Genomic DNA, 14,414 nt, shown 5'->3' on the forward strand with positions numbered 1-14,414 from the left:
GATGCAGAGACTGAGGCAAAGGGAGGTTAGGTAACTTACAAGGTTAAGTAACTTACACGGTCACATAGTGAGTAAGTGGTGCAGGCCGGCTTTGAAGCCACCCAGCACAACGGCAAGACTACAATGCTTACCCACGCGACATGTTCGATAAAATACATAATTTGCATCTTAGGTTAATTTCTCATTTTTTCTTTCAGTGAATGAATATTATAGAGTCCCTACTCTGTGCTAGTCACTGTAATGGATTCTGGGGGTACTGCAGTGAAACATGGCAGGAGGGGCCTTTTGGATCATATCCCACGTACCCCAGAGCCAGTCAGGTGCGCTCTGCCCCGGCCTCTACAACTGGTTCAGAAATGGGCATGTGTGCCAAGCCACGTACAAAAAAATGCAGATATTTCTTTGAAATAAGCAATATATGATTTCTTGACTCTGCATACAGTTCTAAATTGTAATAGGGTTTGATATTTTTCCTGAGTCAGGAATTTTTTTATTTGTTTTTACCTGATTGATCTAATTGAAGACAGACAAGCAAGGTAAAGAACATCAATTTTCACAGTTGCACTAATTTGTTGATCATTTCTGGTCACTGGTAGCTTGACAAATGTGGTCAAAATGGAAAAACAAAATGTGTATTATGTCTTTATTTGGATTCTGGAACGATTGTGTCTTTAGGGGAAGAGGTCATGTCTAGTTTATCCTAACATAACCCACAACACCTAGCATACCACTCTGCATGTGATGGGGGTGGGTAAATCATTGTTGGAGGAAAAAATAGATGAGTAAATATAGGACAGCCGTTTTTTGAAGGCTTTGCTAATTTTATACTTGATTTATTCAACCATATTTATTGAACACCTACTAGGTACATGACACCATGTTTGGACCAGAAGGGTAAGTAAAGGGCCTTCCATAAGCTTCCGTGGGAGATGGGAGCAGAAGGACAACCAGAATGCTCTTATTCCCTAAGAGGTGCAAATAAGATGCAAGAGCAAACTCTCAGAGAAAAGGGGGCCTAGTGAGAAGTGGATGCCATTTACCCCTCAGGGCTGCTGCTGTCTGTCTGTGCAGGTGTGACTGAGCAGATGGGCAGGGCGTGACCAGCAAATCCTTTTCTCGCGGGACATGTTCTAAGACTTTCCTCTGACAGGGCTGCAGCTGCTAGTGACCTCTTAGTCTCACTGGCCCAAGGTCTTTGCTCAAAAAGATCTGTCCTGTTTCTGCCAGCAGCACTGCAGTCTGTGTCTGTAGCTAAGGCTTCTTCAGCAGCCAAACGGCCCTGCCACGTTTTGGGGAATTGTAATCCAGGGCTCCACTGAAGGACACCCCTCCTCGTGGTTGCCCCGCTTCACCGTACCAGAGAGCGGCTGCTTGAGTTTTCTATGCCAGCCAGAGGAGGACAGTGTGTGACAGCACAGCTTCAGTGCTGTGAACGCGCTGCCTTCCAGCACTGGGGTCCAGACTCCAAACACATTCTGTGGCAGTGTTCACAACCCAGGAACACTAAGACCTAAAAAGTCCTACCCTGATATTCAGAAGCAGTGCCAGATGAGGGAGGCATCTACTCTGAGTCTTCTTTTATTTGCAGTTTTTTTGTTTGATTGTTTGTTTGTTTTTGAGACAGAGTCTCACTCTGTTGCCCGGTAGAGTGCTGTGCAATCATAGCTCACAGCAACCTCAAGCTCTCATCCTCAAGCAATCTTCCTGCCTCAGCCTCTCGAGTAGCTGGGACTACAGGCATGTGACACTATGCCTGGCTAATTTTTCTATTTTTAGTAGAGACGGGGGTCTCGCTCTTGCTCAGGCTGGTCTTAAACTCGTGAGCTCAAAGTGATCCACCCTCCTCAGCCTCCCAGAGTGCTGGGATTACAGGTGTGAGCCACCTAGGCTGGCCTTATTTGCAATTTTAAAGGCATTATTAATTTTGTTTCTATTGTTTTAGATAGTCCAATGTAAATTTATTGATTAAACAAATGTGATTACTAAACCACAGAAATTAACACAAAAGTGGTCCGTCTAATAAGGAGGACAGAGAAGGCCTTGACGTCTGACACTCACACACATCTGCTGTGTCCATGTGGGCGCCACAGTCACTCTGGCTGCTCTGGGGCAAGAGGTGGGGCAAGAGATGACACCTCCTGGCTTACCGCACTTATCTGTCCTTGAATTGGAGGTGTTAGCATCTTGGAAAATGTTGATACATCCTACTTCCCCATCCAAAAACAGAAAAATAAAAAGGAGAGACGGTGAAAAACAAGAGTAGGCTCATGTACGCAGCAAAGAGGTGCAAGATAGAGGGAGTAGATACTCATGAAGGTCACCAAATGTGTGTGTATACACAATCTGGGTCTTGGTGTTGGTGTTTGATTAACTAGAATATGTAACATATAGATATTACATATATATACACACACACACATATATATCAGTGCAAACAATTACTGGGCTTCATCTTCTAGACAAGAATGCCAAGCTAGTCTCCCTTCATAAAAAGCGGTGACAATTTGGGGACACTTCCTATTTGCCTCAGCACCGAGTCTGCCTGGTCTGACTCTTTCCATTTCATAAGAAGCATTAACCCCCTGCTGTCGGGGCCCCAGTGCGTACTCTCAGGTTCAGTCTGGCAGGCCGATTGGTTTGTTGACAACATCTCTTTTCTTCTTTGATTTGCTGTCATCAGATTCACTGTCAGATAAAGATTTTCTTTCTGTACCATCTTTTTCTTTACCCACTTTTTGAGAATTAAGAAATGCTTCAATTAACTCTGGACAATCTAAATTTTCTTCAGGTTCCCAATTATTGTCAGCACCTGTAAATCCCTCCACTGAAGGAAATACCGGGCCTTCGTGTTTACTGGATGTTCATCCAGTACTTTTTCCACCACAAATTCTTCAGGCTCTGCCTCTTCAACCTTTCTCCCTTTCCATTCTGCGTCTTTCCCATTTTTTGCAATGTAGTTGCATTGGAGGCCCTTTTTTATTGCAGACCTGAAAAGCCTCTGAGCTACTCCAGGTCTCGGGTCTATGGCATCTCCCTTCCTGATTCTTTTACATTCTTAAAAATTACTGATGGCCCCAAAGAACTTTTGTATATGTGGATTATTTCTAAAAACATTTGTCATATTGGAGAAACTTTCAAAGTCTTTAATTTATTTGAAAATAACAATAATAAATTATTATTACTCATTAACATGTTTTATGAAAAATAACCATGTTTTCAAAAACAAAATATTAGTGCATAAGAGTGACATTGCTGGCTCGGTGCGCATAGCTCAGTGGTTAGGGTGCCGGCCACATACACCAGGTTCGAACCCTGCCAGGGCCTGCTAAATAACAATGACAACTGCAACAAAAAAATAGCCAGGCATTGTGGCAGGTGCCTGTAGTCCCAGCTACTTGAGAGGCTGAGGCAAGAGTATCTCTTAAGCCCAAGAGGTTGAGAGATTGAGGTTGCTGTGAGCTGTGATGCTATGGCACTCCAGGGCAACATAGTGAGACTCTGTCTCACAAAAAAAAAAAAAAAAGAGTGGCATTGCTTACATTATTGCAAATGTCTTTAATGTCTGGCTTGCTGCTGCTGGACTGTCACATCTACTTCTGCATTGGATCTGTTTCGATACATTGCTTTGATTGAAGCATCTGAAGAAAATCTGCTCTCACATACACATATAATTGGAAAAGAAAGGAATATTTTTACTACCACTTCAAATAATTGTGTGTATTCTTTTTTAGTACACCAAAACTGAACAAATGGCACTTTCTTGAGAGTTTTTTGAGAAATAAAAAATGTGAAATTGTATCTTGCACTTTGAATGGATCTATTACCACATAAAATTTAGTACCATCAATATTGCATTGGCTTGCTGAGTTACATACCAATCAATCTTTAAATGTTGATACACTTCATTATAACATATCAAAAATCATCATTGTTAATATCACCACTGATCTCATCAGAAAAATCTTTCTTCAAATATGAAGAAGCTGACAAGTGTATGGTGGCAGATATAAGTTTTCCAAAATTCTGATTTTGCTTCAATGCTTGAATTTTATTATTGGAAAAAATTAATGTCCATTGTTTTCCTTGAAATGACAGTCTCACATTGTTCATTTTAGAGAAAATATCTGCCAAATACCTGTCAGTTGTTCTATCATGTAAAAATGGCATTCCATGACCATAGTGGCTAGTTCAGCCTTCAACTCAGTCACAGAAGTGTTTTTCCTTTAGATAACCGTTGTTTCTGGGTATGCACCAGGAACACTTTACGTATACATCCCCTTCATCACACAGAATATTGAAAATATGTATCATCAAGGATCAGGATTCAATAAAATTCATTATTTTTTTACTGCTTCCTCAGGGCCTTGCTTCCTGAGACTGGCCTTTTTTCCCTTTAAGTGTAAGTGCGTGGCAGTGAAGAAACCAAGGAGCGCTTGGTGCCACCCATGCTGATGTGCGTGGTGACACCAGAGACTTTACTCACCATTGCTTTAGTATCATCAGTGCAAATTTCAATGGAGTGAAAAGGCACATATTTTAGTATTATCATAAAAGTTGTCTGCATTTCACAGATGCCTGAAAGGGTGTTGGGGACCCACAAAGTTCACAAACCTCTCTTTGAGAACCACTGACCTACGGCTGCAGAGAATAGTGCCATGATAACTTTAGATAAAAAAAAAAATGTTTTTTCTAAAACTTTATGGCACAGTAACCTGCCTTCGGAAAGTTTATCATTAGGTTCAGCCACATGAAATTGTCATTCTTCAGGTGCAAGTTTGAATACTGGTAATTTCATGGTTGAACCTATGAAATAAAAGGTGTGTGTGTACAACAAATCATGCCATCGAAATGGTGCAGAGCTAAGGGGATGGAAAGTAGTGCAGAGCCAGCATGAAATGCAGAGCTCTGGAGTTTCCAGATGGGAGGAAACATGTACCTAGAAACTCTACACAGATGGAAGAGACAGAACCCTTTACAAGTAGGGGCATAAGGTAAGAAAAAGCTCAGAAATGGATATAAATGCAAGTAAAGGCTATTTCTGATTCTTCAAACAGTTTTTCAGCGGTCATTTGCCATTATTTATATGCTTGTAGTTATTTTGAGCAGTTACGTGTGGTTTGCACTCCCCAATGCAATTCTTGGGCTCATTCTTGGGCTCCTCATTTATTTCAAAGTATCTATTAAAGTTCAGCCTAATTGTAGCTACTTAACAAGTCTTAAATTAATAAGGTGATGTATGTATGTATGTATGTATGTACGTACGTATATGTAATCTCTCTGAATTCTTTCTGTTCATTTGCATCCATTTATTTATAGACTATTAAGTGAGTACTTACCTTGTACCATGCATTACATTAATTGCTGGGGTTGTAATTGCAAGCAAAGGGGTGTGGGACTTGTCCTGATGGAGGTTCTAGTCAGTGGGAGGACAGACATGCAGTTAAATATGAAGTGTGATGCCTGCTGTAAAAGGAATGTGAAGATCAGAGAAGACCTCCTGGTAGAAAAGATGTTAAAGCAAGACATGAAACATAAAGAGTTAACCAAGCAAAAGAATAGTACAAAGGAATTGTTCTAAGTGAACTTGAGGAACTGATGAAGTTTGCTGTGACCAGAGGTAGAGTTTGAGACTGGGGAGTGGTGAGGGAGATTCACTGTGAGGCTGGCGCCTCGTCTTAAATGTCACGTATACTTTATTAAGGAACATGAACATTAATTATCCTAGTGGTAATTAGAAAGCACTAAAGTTTTTAAGGCAGTAATGGTATGACAATATTCGTATTTTTTATTGTTAGCTGTTTTTAATTATTAAAAAATTAAAGTTTAATTATTGAAAAATAGCACAAAACACAGCATAAAAGAGCTCTCCAAAGGCAGTCACTGTGAACCTTTCTTATGTGGTTTTTCTGAGAATTTCTGTCTATGCACACACATGCATAGGTGTGTGTGTGTGTATAGAGCTATATGCACTTTTTTACACAAATAATAGCACATTGTACAAACTGTTCCGTGTCTGACTTTTCCACCTGACAATATAACACAGATTTTTCCACATGGCTACATGAAGATCCACCTTATTCTTTTTAAATACTTCTTAATATTCCAGAATATGAGTTTCCATAAATTAACCAAAACTAAATTTATAGGTATTTGTTAACTTCTGTTTTTACTTGTTGTGCATAAAAGTTACTGCAATAACTTTATTTATCTTTGTATAGATATACTAATATAGCTGAAGGATATATTTCTAGAAGTATAAAAGTCTGATTAAATGCAACCATTATTTAAATTTTTAAGTAGATAAAAAATGTTTAAATTTCAACAGATATTCCAAATTTCCCTCCAAAGAAACTATGCTAATTTATATACTCATCAATAGTATATGACAAGGCTTATTTTCCCTACATTCTCAAACTTTAGAATCTTTCTCAATCTGATAAGTGAAAAATATCTAATTTTAATTTTAATTTCCTTCACAAGTAAAGTTAAGCATCTTTTTATATTCTTATAATCCATTTTCCTTTTATATACATTGGCTGCCTAAGTCCTTTGCCCATATTTTTTAGGTACTGATTTACAAGAGTTCTTTATTGATTAGTAACATTAACTCTTTGCTGTGGTTATTGCAAAGATTTTTCCTACTCTATGGCTTATATTTCGATTTTATTTGGGCATGTTTTTCAGAGGAGTTTTTTTAAAAAATTTGTATATTTATATTTGTCAATATGCTATCATTTTAATGAAATAGTTTGGAAGGATTTGTCCTTTTGTAACATGGAGAATGTATTCTGTCAGAGTGGGAGGAAAAAACGAGAGAGCATTAGAATAATTTTCTAGAGACATGATGGTGGCCTGAGTTAGGACAAGGGCAGTAGGACTAGATGAAATGAACATGTTTGTGAAATAGGAAGTGGGGGCGCCTGACCCTGGAGATGGGCGAAATGTGGGAGAGGGAAGAGATGTGTTTTAGGGATGATATGCGGGTTTCTAGCTCGGATAAACTGAGTAGATGGTTCTCTATGATAAAGAAAGGCTGGGAAAGAATATATGTGGTTTGGGGGAGAGAGTAGATGCCACGGTATCTATGAAATATCTAAAGATAGGCACTCGGTGGGCAGGTGGTTACATAGATTTGGAGGTCAGGACAGAGCTGGATTTGAGGGTTCCGCACATACACGCTAACTGAAACCATGGAAGTGGATGGCCTACTGCCCAGCAGGTGGAGGGAGAGACAAGCCCCAAGGCTGAAGTGTAACCACAGACTCAAGACTGAGAAATGGGAGAAAAACCAGGAGGGTGATGTGATGACTTTGAAGGGCAGGAAAGAAAGCACATATTTTAAATTAATTGAGCGTTGGCAGAGTTGAACCTATGAATAGTCTATGTATAAGCTACTGCCTCGAGATCAGGAGGATAAAAGTGGACTCAAATTATTAAACAAAGGTAGCTTTAGCTGTCTACAGAAGCAAAACAAAAATCACAGGAAAGAAATACCAAATGTTAACATTGGTGTTGAATTTGGGTAATTTATAATAAAATGCTGTGTCTTAGTTATTCCCTTGGACTATTTTAGTTATATGTAACTACTGATGTATAGAACTTTATTTTAAAGATGACTATTATCTATCTGTCCTTGCTTTCTTATCTCTCAATCTACCAACATCAATTTTTATATAATTTATATTTATAAATTTTTATAAATTTTCCCAAGGTAACTGAGTGTTTCCACTCATTTCACAGATAAAAACTTAAGTGAAGCATCTCAGACAGGAATTTTATTTATTATTTCTTAAGAATTATGGTTACATCCCTACATATCCAGTTAATAACATTATGGATATGTAATGTTATAAAATAATGTAATGTCATATTACATTATTTTAAAACTGAATTACGCTGTTATCTAATTTTTTTTACATATACATGTGTTTATTTGGTTTCCGCTTTTTGCCTTCACAAAATTAAAAAGGCTTAAAATTTAATGACAATAACAATGTTTAAGATAAGGACTAGCAACAAAAATCTCATAAAGAACGGACAAAGATAAATACATTCAGAAAAGAAATCAGACAATTGCTGAAATAAAATATTGAGCAATAATAATAATAATGCAAAAAAAGTAACATTCACATCGTCAGCTAAGAGTATGTCCATCATAGAATGCTTTGACTCTGAGGTTCAGTATGGAGTCATCAGTTAACTTCTTATTATTCTTTTTCCAAAGTCTCAAAAAATAGACAACTAATATTTATAAATAGAAAGTAAAAGATATTTTCAGAAAACAGATAATGCCAAATCTTATAGACAATAGAAAAAGAAGAAATACTTCAAAATCACTCTACTTCATCTGGATACACCTGATATTAAAATTGGAGAAAATATATTATTATAAATGGAAATTGAAAACATATTTCACTTATAAATGAGGATGCAATATCCTAAACGACATATTAACAAGTAGAATTAAAAATTAATGTTCAAGTAATGTACTTTGGTCAAAATTAAATCCAATTTATGTGAGAATTAGTCACTATTTTCTTTTCTTTCTTTTTTTCTCTTTTCCTTTCCCTGACCCCCTCCCTCCTCTCTCTGTCTGCTCTCCCCTTCCCCCATGTCCCACCATGTCATTAATTGTCATTAACTGTCCTCATAGCAAAGTTGAATACATAGGATTCATACTTCTCCATTCCTGTGATGCTTCACCAAGAAAAAGATGTTCCACCTCCATCCAGGTTAATACAAATGCTGCAAAAATCTCCATGTTTTTAATGGCTGAATAGTATTCCATGATATACATATACCACAGCTTACCAATCCATTCCTGGGTTGAGGGGCATTTAGGCTGTTTCCACATTTTAGCAATTGTAAACAGTCTAGTACGAGAGTCTTTATAATAAAAGGTTTTTTTCCCTGTTATCCAATATTTTAAACTATGTTATTTTCTGATGAGATTAGAAAAAGAGATGATAATTAAAACAAAAATATGTGTATACCATTTTAGTTAACTTGAGCATGGAAGCCTGGATTTTTGGTGTTTTGTTTTGTTTCGAGACAGAATCCCACTATGTCGCCCTTGGTAGAGTCCAATGTCGTCACACAGCTCACGGCAATCTCCAACTCCTGGGCTTAAGCGATTCTCTTGCCTCAGGCTCCCAAGTAGCTGGGACTTCAGGCACCCGCCACAATACCCGGCTATTTTTTGGTTGCTTGGCAGGCCCAGGCTGGATTCAAACCCACCAGCTCTGGTGTATGTGGCTGGCACCCTAGCCGCTGAGCCTGGTGTTTTGGTTTTATACTAAGTGCCTATTGAATTCTTGCTGTTAGTTTCCTTTGCAAAATTACCAATTGCAACTCTTTTTAGCTTTGGATGAGTGCCACATCATCCTGACTTCATGCTGCTGAGTTCTCATCACAGTAATTGAAATCACGGTAAAGGCAGGTGTAGTGCCAACGTGAACTACAAACACCTCTTCATTCAAGAAGAGAGCTCACGATGGGCAGCAGAGAGCAAATTAACTCCGTCTTTCTTGTTCTCTGCTGTATTTCTGTAAATAAGAAATACACCAATGTTGAACATATCCTGACTTCAGAAACTTATCACTTGAAATTAGAGACCTCCAGAACTATTTTCGGAAAGACGTTTAAAGTCGGACAACTCCCTGCTGTCCTGAAGACTGACAGTGTTTCTGAACTGTAACAAGGAGATTTTATTTAAGACTGTTCTTACTAGAACCTGTTTTATATAAGAACATACTTGAAAAGCTAATTTCTTTTCTCCTTTTTGCACTGCAATCCACAAAGTGTGACTAATAATAGATTTAAATTTGCTAAGTGCATTCAGTCCTTTGTGCCATCATAAAGAGAATCTATTACTGTAAAATTGAGGCTTAGTTCCAAATTGCGCCATTATGAAGTTTTCTTCCAGCAATGTTTTGTCTCTAATACACTTTCCTCATTGTAATTCTATTGCAAACCTAGTGTCTAGCATCAAGTCTCACAATAATTATTTTAAATTGCTACTAGGAACAGTAGTCCTGGTGGGATATATTACTACCATTCTAACAAGATGAATTTCAATGCACTTGTAACCATATTGTAGTATATTATGAAAGAAAGAAAATCTTTGAGTTTTACATCTATGGACATGCATGTAACAGAAAAAACAATAATTCTTATAAACTTCAAAATACTTTTTTAATGAACTTCTACTTAACCTAATCACAAGTCACAAGGACAAATTAGAATATTTAGCCACATGGCTCAATAATAGCATGCTGGATGACTTGAAATGAATAAATAAATATAAAAATAATAATGATAATGCTTAGAATAATTATACATGGTAATACATTTATATGATAGATTTTAAAGATAATATAAATTGTATTACTATAGGAGAAAGGCCCCAGAAAACTATTAAAAATGAAGCTGACATAAAACTTTGTTCTTAATTTAATCTTTCCCAGGGATTGGAGGTCACTTAAATAAATTAACTACCCAACAAAGTATGTTTAAAAATAATTTATTGTCTATTAGAAACTTCAAGAAAGTCATTTAGGAGTCTAAGGCCCTGCGTCACCAGTTTGCTAACACATACACTATAGGCAGGAATACTTCTAGGGACCAACTTGAAGAGCACTGGAAAAATTTTAAGTCATCTGAAATTTAGGTAATTGTTTAACAGCACTGTTTGATACACTGCATGCTGTGTCTTTCATGAGGTATTTTACATTCTTAGTGAGGGCTAAAATATAAGTTGTCTACAGACTTACAAATAAATTGGGAAGATGATGACTTTAGGTTCACTGAAAGTATGAATCTTGAATTTGTGGCATGACAAAATTATTATAAGAAATAGTAGAGCCATGCTTCTCTCTTATAGATAAAATGATTATAATGATGGTCTAAGACCAAAAGCTATTTCAATCTTAATAATTTAAGTAAGTTGGCACACAAAATTTAGAAGAAACTCCAAGTATGAGTTCGGTATCTGCAGGAATTCTCTTTAAAAATATTCACATATAACCCCAAATGAAAATCACATAACTACATAATGAAATTGAAATATACTTCCTGGAGTGGACCAAATGGGAAAAGTTAATCTGTATACTTTACAAAAAAGGACAGTCAAATTTACATGAACAATTTAGCATGTTGCCTTAAATAATAACTGAATGAACTATATTACACACTAGCCAGCCTGGAGCTACCAATTGAATAGTGAGAGATTACACTAAAATGGCTGAATAATATTCTACTTATTTAAAAAAAAAAAGATGCATTGTTCTACAATAACAACATTTTGTAAAATTTCCAGCATATAGAAAAATCTGGAAATAATAGCATCTTATCTGGCCATTATGGTTTAAAACCTAAGGAGGCTATCTTCTTACCATTAGGTCATCTCTAAAACTTGAAGGATTGTTCTGTAGCTTAGTAGCTTAGGTGAAATCACTTTTCAGTGATCTGTACCTGAAATCACCTGCTGCTGTCTAAAACATTGATATTTGTCAGTAGAAAGAAAATATTCTTTATGTTTCACTAACTTTCCATTTACTCCTATGTTCGTATTTACTCCTTTTAAATACACTATTGGAGTTGCCAGGAGGAAACAGAACTCAAGGCAAAAAATATTCATTGTTAGCAGAGTTTCTGGTCATAGATCTATTTTCCAAGTGGCCATATGTAATTACATTATTGTATTGGCAAATGCCTCCATAGAACTAAGTACAAGATTTCACCTCTCACTTTCAGGCTGGAGGAAAAGAAGTCCAAGTTAATAGAAAAACGATTAGAAACAGAAGGTGTCTTGGCTCTCAGTTTTGTTAATAAACTCATAAACCTTTTATAAATTTCCAATACCTTTCCTTTTTGAATTAAAATCTTTTTTGTTAGATCCAAATAGAAACAATTGTCCAGAAGTGCCCATTAAATTAGTGTTTCCCCCAAGAACATTACTGAAAAAAATATGCTGACCCTGTACTTATCAATGGCTTTTGAAATCAGAACTGATTTTTAAAGGACAATAAGGAAAGCTTTTATTTTTAATATCATACACACACTCCCATTCCTGAGATTTCTTGACAATAGAATTTTGAATTAACTCCTTGAATGCTGTTTCATACTAACCAACAATTCATTTCATGACTGGAAATGTGTTTTCCCAGCCTTTAAATGACATTGATTAGAGGGAGTTATAGAATATTATCTATTGAAGATCTTCAGAAGGCAGGAAACACATACCAACTAGCCCAAACCAAAATCTTAAGGGACTAAGAATATCACATCCTTTCAGACTCCCCAAACTTAAATGATGAATCACTTTAGTCACTTGTTACACTATAGATTTCTGGGGCCATTTCCTAGTAATTCTGTTTGCATAGACCTGGGATATTTTAAAAATCATCATCAATGTGTTGAGAAATATTTGACTTACCTCAAATCCAACTTTTTTTCATTTAAACATCTGAGAGTTTAAAAAATAAATATTTCAAGGACTTTTTGGCAAGACTAACTTGCTTTTGAGAACTCAGTGGGTTGATGACACAAATCTGAACAGAACTCCAGTTTCTAACATCTCATCCTCTGTGTATGTGTTTATTTGGGGTACTTTTGTTCAAACAAGTTTCCTTTTTTAAAAGACAGGTTCGCTAAGCCTGGCATGTGTCTGAAGTGATGTGTTTGATTGACACTGAATAAAAGTAATTATTTGACTTCTTCTAGACGTACATAGTGGAGGGGCCATCAGCCTGGAGAGGAACCTCAGAGTCCCAGTCTAACAGACTATTTCCTGGGAATGACTACATAAAAAGCCTCCTGGAGAGAGCATTTATTTTTATCTTAAATATCTCAAGGAAAGGCATTTCCTTTGCCCCTATTAATCTCTCCCAGTATTCCATATGGAAATATTATAATGGTATATATTTTTTATTTGTCAAATGTGCCCTTTTCTTTTTCCTTCTTAAAAAGGAAATATGGGGCCACACAAGGTGGCTCACGCCTATAACCCCAGCATTCTGGGAGGTGGAGGCAGGTGGATTGCTGAAGCTCACAGGTTCAAGACTAGCCTGAGCAAGAGCAAGACCCCATCTCTAAAAATACCTGGCTGTTGTGCAGGCACCTGTAGTCCCAGCTACTTGGGAGGCTAAGACAAGAGAATCTCTTGAGGCCAAGAGTTTGAGATTGCTGTGAGCTGTGACACCACAGCACTCTACCAAAGGTAACAAAGTGAGACTCTGTCTCAAAAAAAAGGAAATATGGCATTTTTCATTTATTTGAGTATTCCACAAATTCATAAAGCAATTAGTCGAGCCTGGTGGCTCTGCCTATAATCCTAGCACTCTGTGAGGCTAAGAAGGGTGGATTGCCTGAGTTCAGGAGTTCGAGACCAGCCTGAGCAAGAGCTAGACCCCTGTCTCCAAAAAAAAAAAAAAAAATTTCTGGATATTTTGGCAGGTGTCTGTAGTCCAAGCAACTTGAGGGCTGAGGTAGGAGGATCGCTTGAGCCCAAGAATTTGAGGTTGCTGTGAGATATGATGCCATAGCTCTCTAGCAAGGGTGACAAAGAAAGACTCTGTCTCAAAAAGAAATTCATAAAGTGATTAAATTGAGGTAGATAGAGTTTTAATTATTACAGAGAGAGAATATGAATATGAACTTCTTACAAATAAATACCAGGTGAAGATTTAGAGTGGTAAAGTTCTTACCCTCTTTTGAAACAGGAACTCCTTTAAAGTTCAAAAAAGACTTCTGGCTAAAAACGTTCAAATTCAGCTATACCTCCCAAATTTGCACATACTTCTTAGGATGTTCTCAGACACAGGAAGCTTCCTACATTAATAAAAATTAATCTGGTGGACAGATACCATCCCTAAAATACTGATGCTCAGTGCATTTTCTCACGTGTTGAAGAAGGCAAAATATCATCAAAGACTAAATAATATGAAGCACTAATTTGTTAATATTATTTTCAAAATCAGAAGATGAAAATTGAACTATATTGTCCACGTAATTATCCTGTGAATCTATGCAGTGTGAACTTGGGTGCTATATGTCACCTGAGAACAAGCACTAATTGATTTTAATTTTTTTCTAGCTTTTAACAAATAAAGTTGAGCAATAAATTTACATTGTCTAATAATCTTGGGCAGAATATTCATATAGAAGAAACAACAGTGATTATCCCTAACCACTATAGAAGTTAGTGATGAGATCAGCCTGTAGATTGCACCCTCTGTACCCAGAGCTTTAACGGCGGAGATGTGAACAGGCAGCAGACGACTGTATGGGGTGAGAACAATGGGACGGCCTATCTGAAGTCAACAGCCCTTGACTTCATCCTTAACTAAGAGAATCAAATTCACATCAATTACCTGAGGGTACAGAGCTTTACGGACGTACTTTAACTTACAAAA

At 37.0% G+C, this 14,414-nt stretch overlaps 1 protein-coding gene across 7 annotated transcripts in view; it reads left to right on the plus strand.

Moving 5' to 3' along the window:
- KIAA0825 (KIAA0825 ortholog) overlaps nucleotides 1–14,414 on the plus strand; it is a 498,502-nt gene that overhangs the window by 377,554 nt on the left and 106,534 nt on the right. The window lies entirely within an intron of this gene.

Source organism: Nycticebus coucang, chromosome 1 (assembly GCF_027406575.1).
Source record: "Nycticebus coucang isolate mNycCou1 chromosome 1, mNycCou1.pri, whole genome shotgun sequence".
Lineage (NCBI taxonomy): Eukaryota > Metazoa > Chordata > Mammalia > Primates > Lorisidae > Nycticebus > Nycticebus coucang.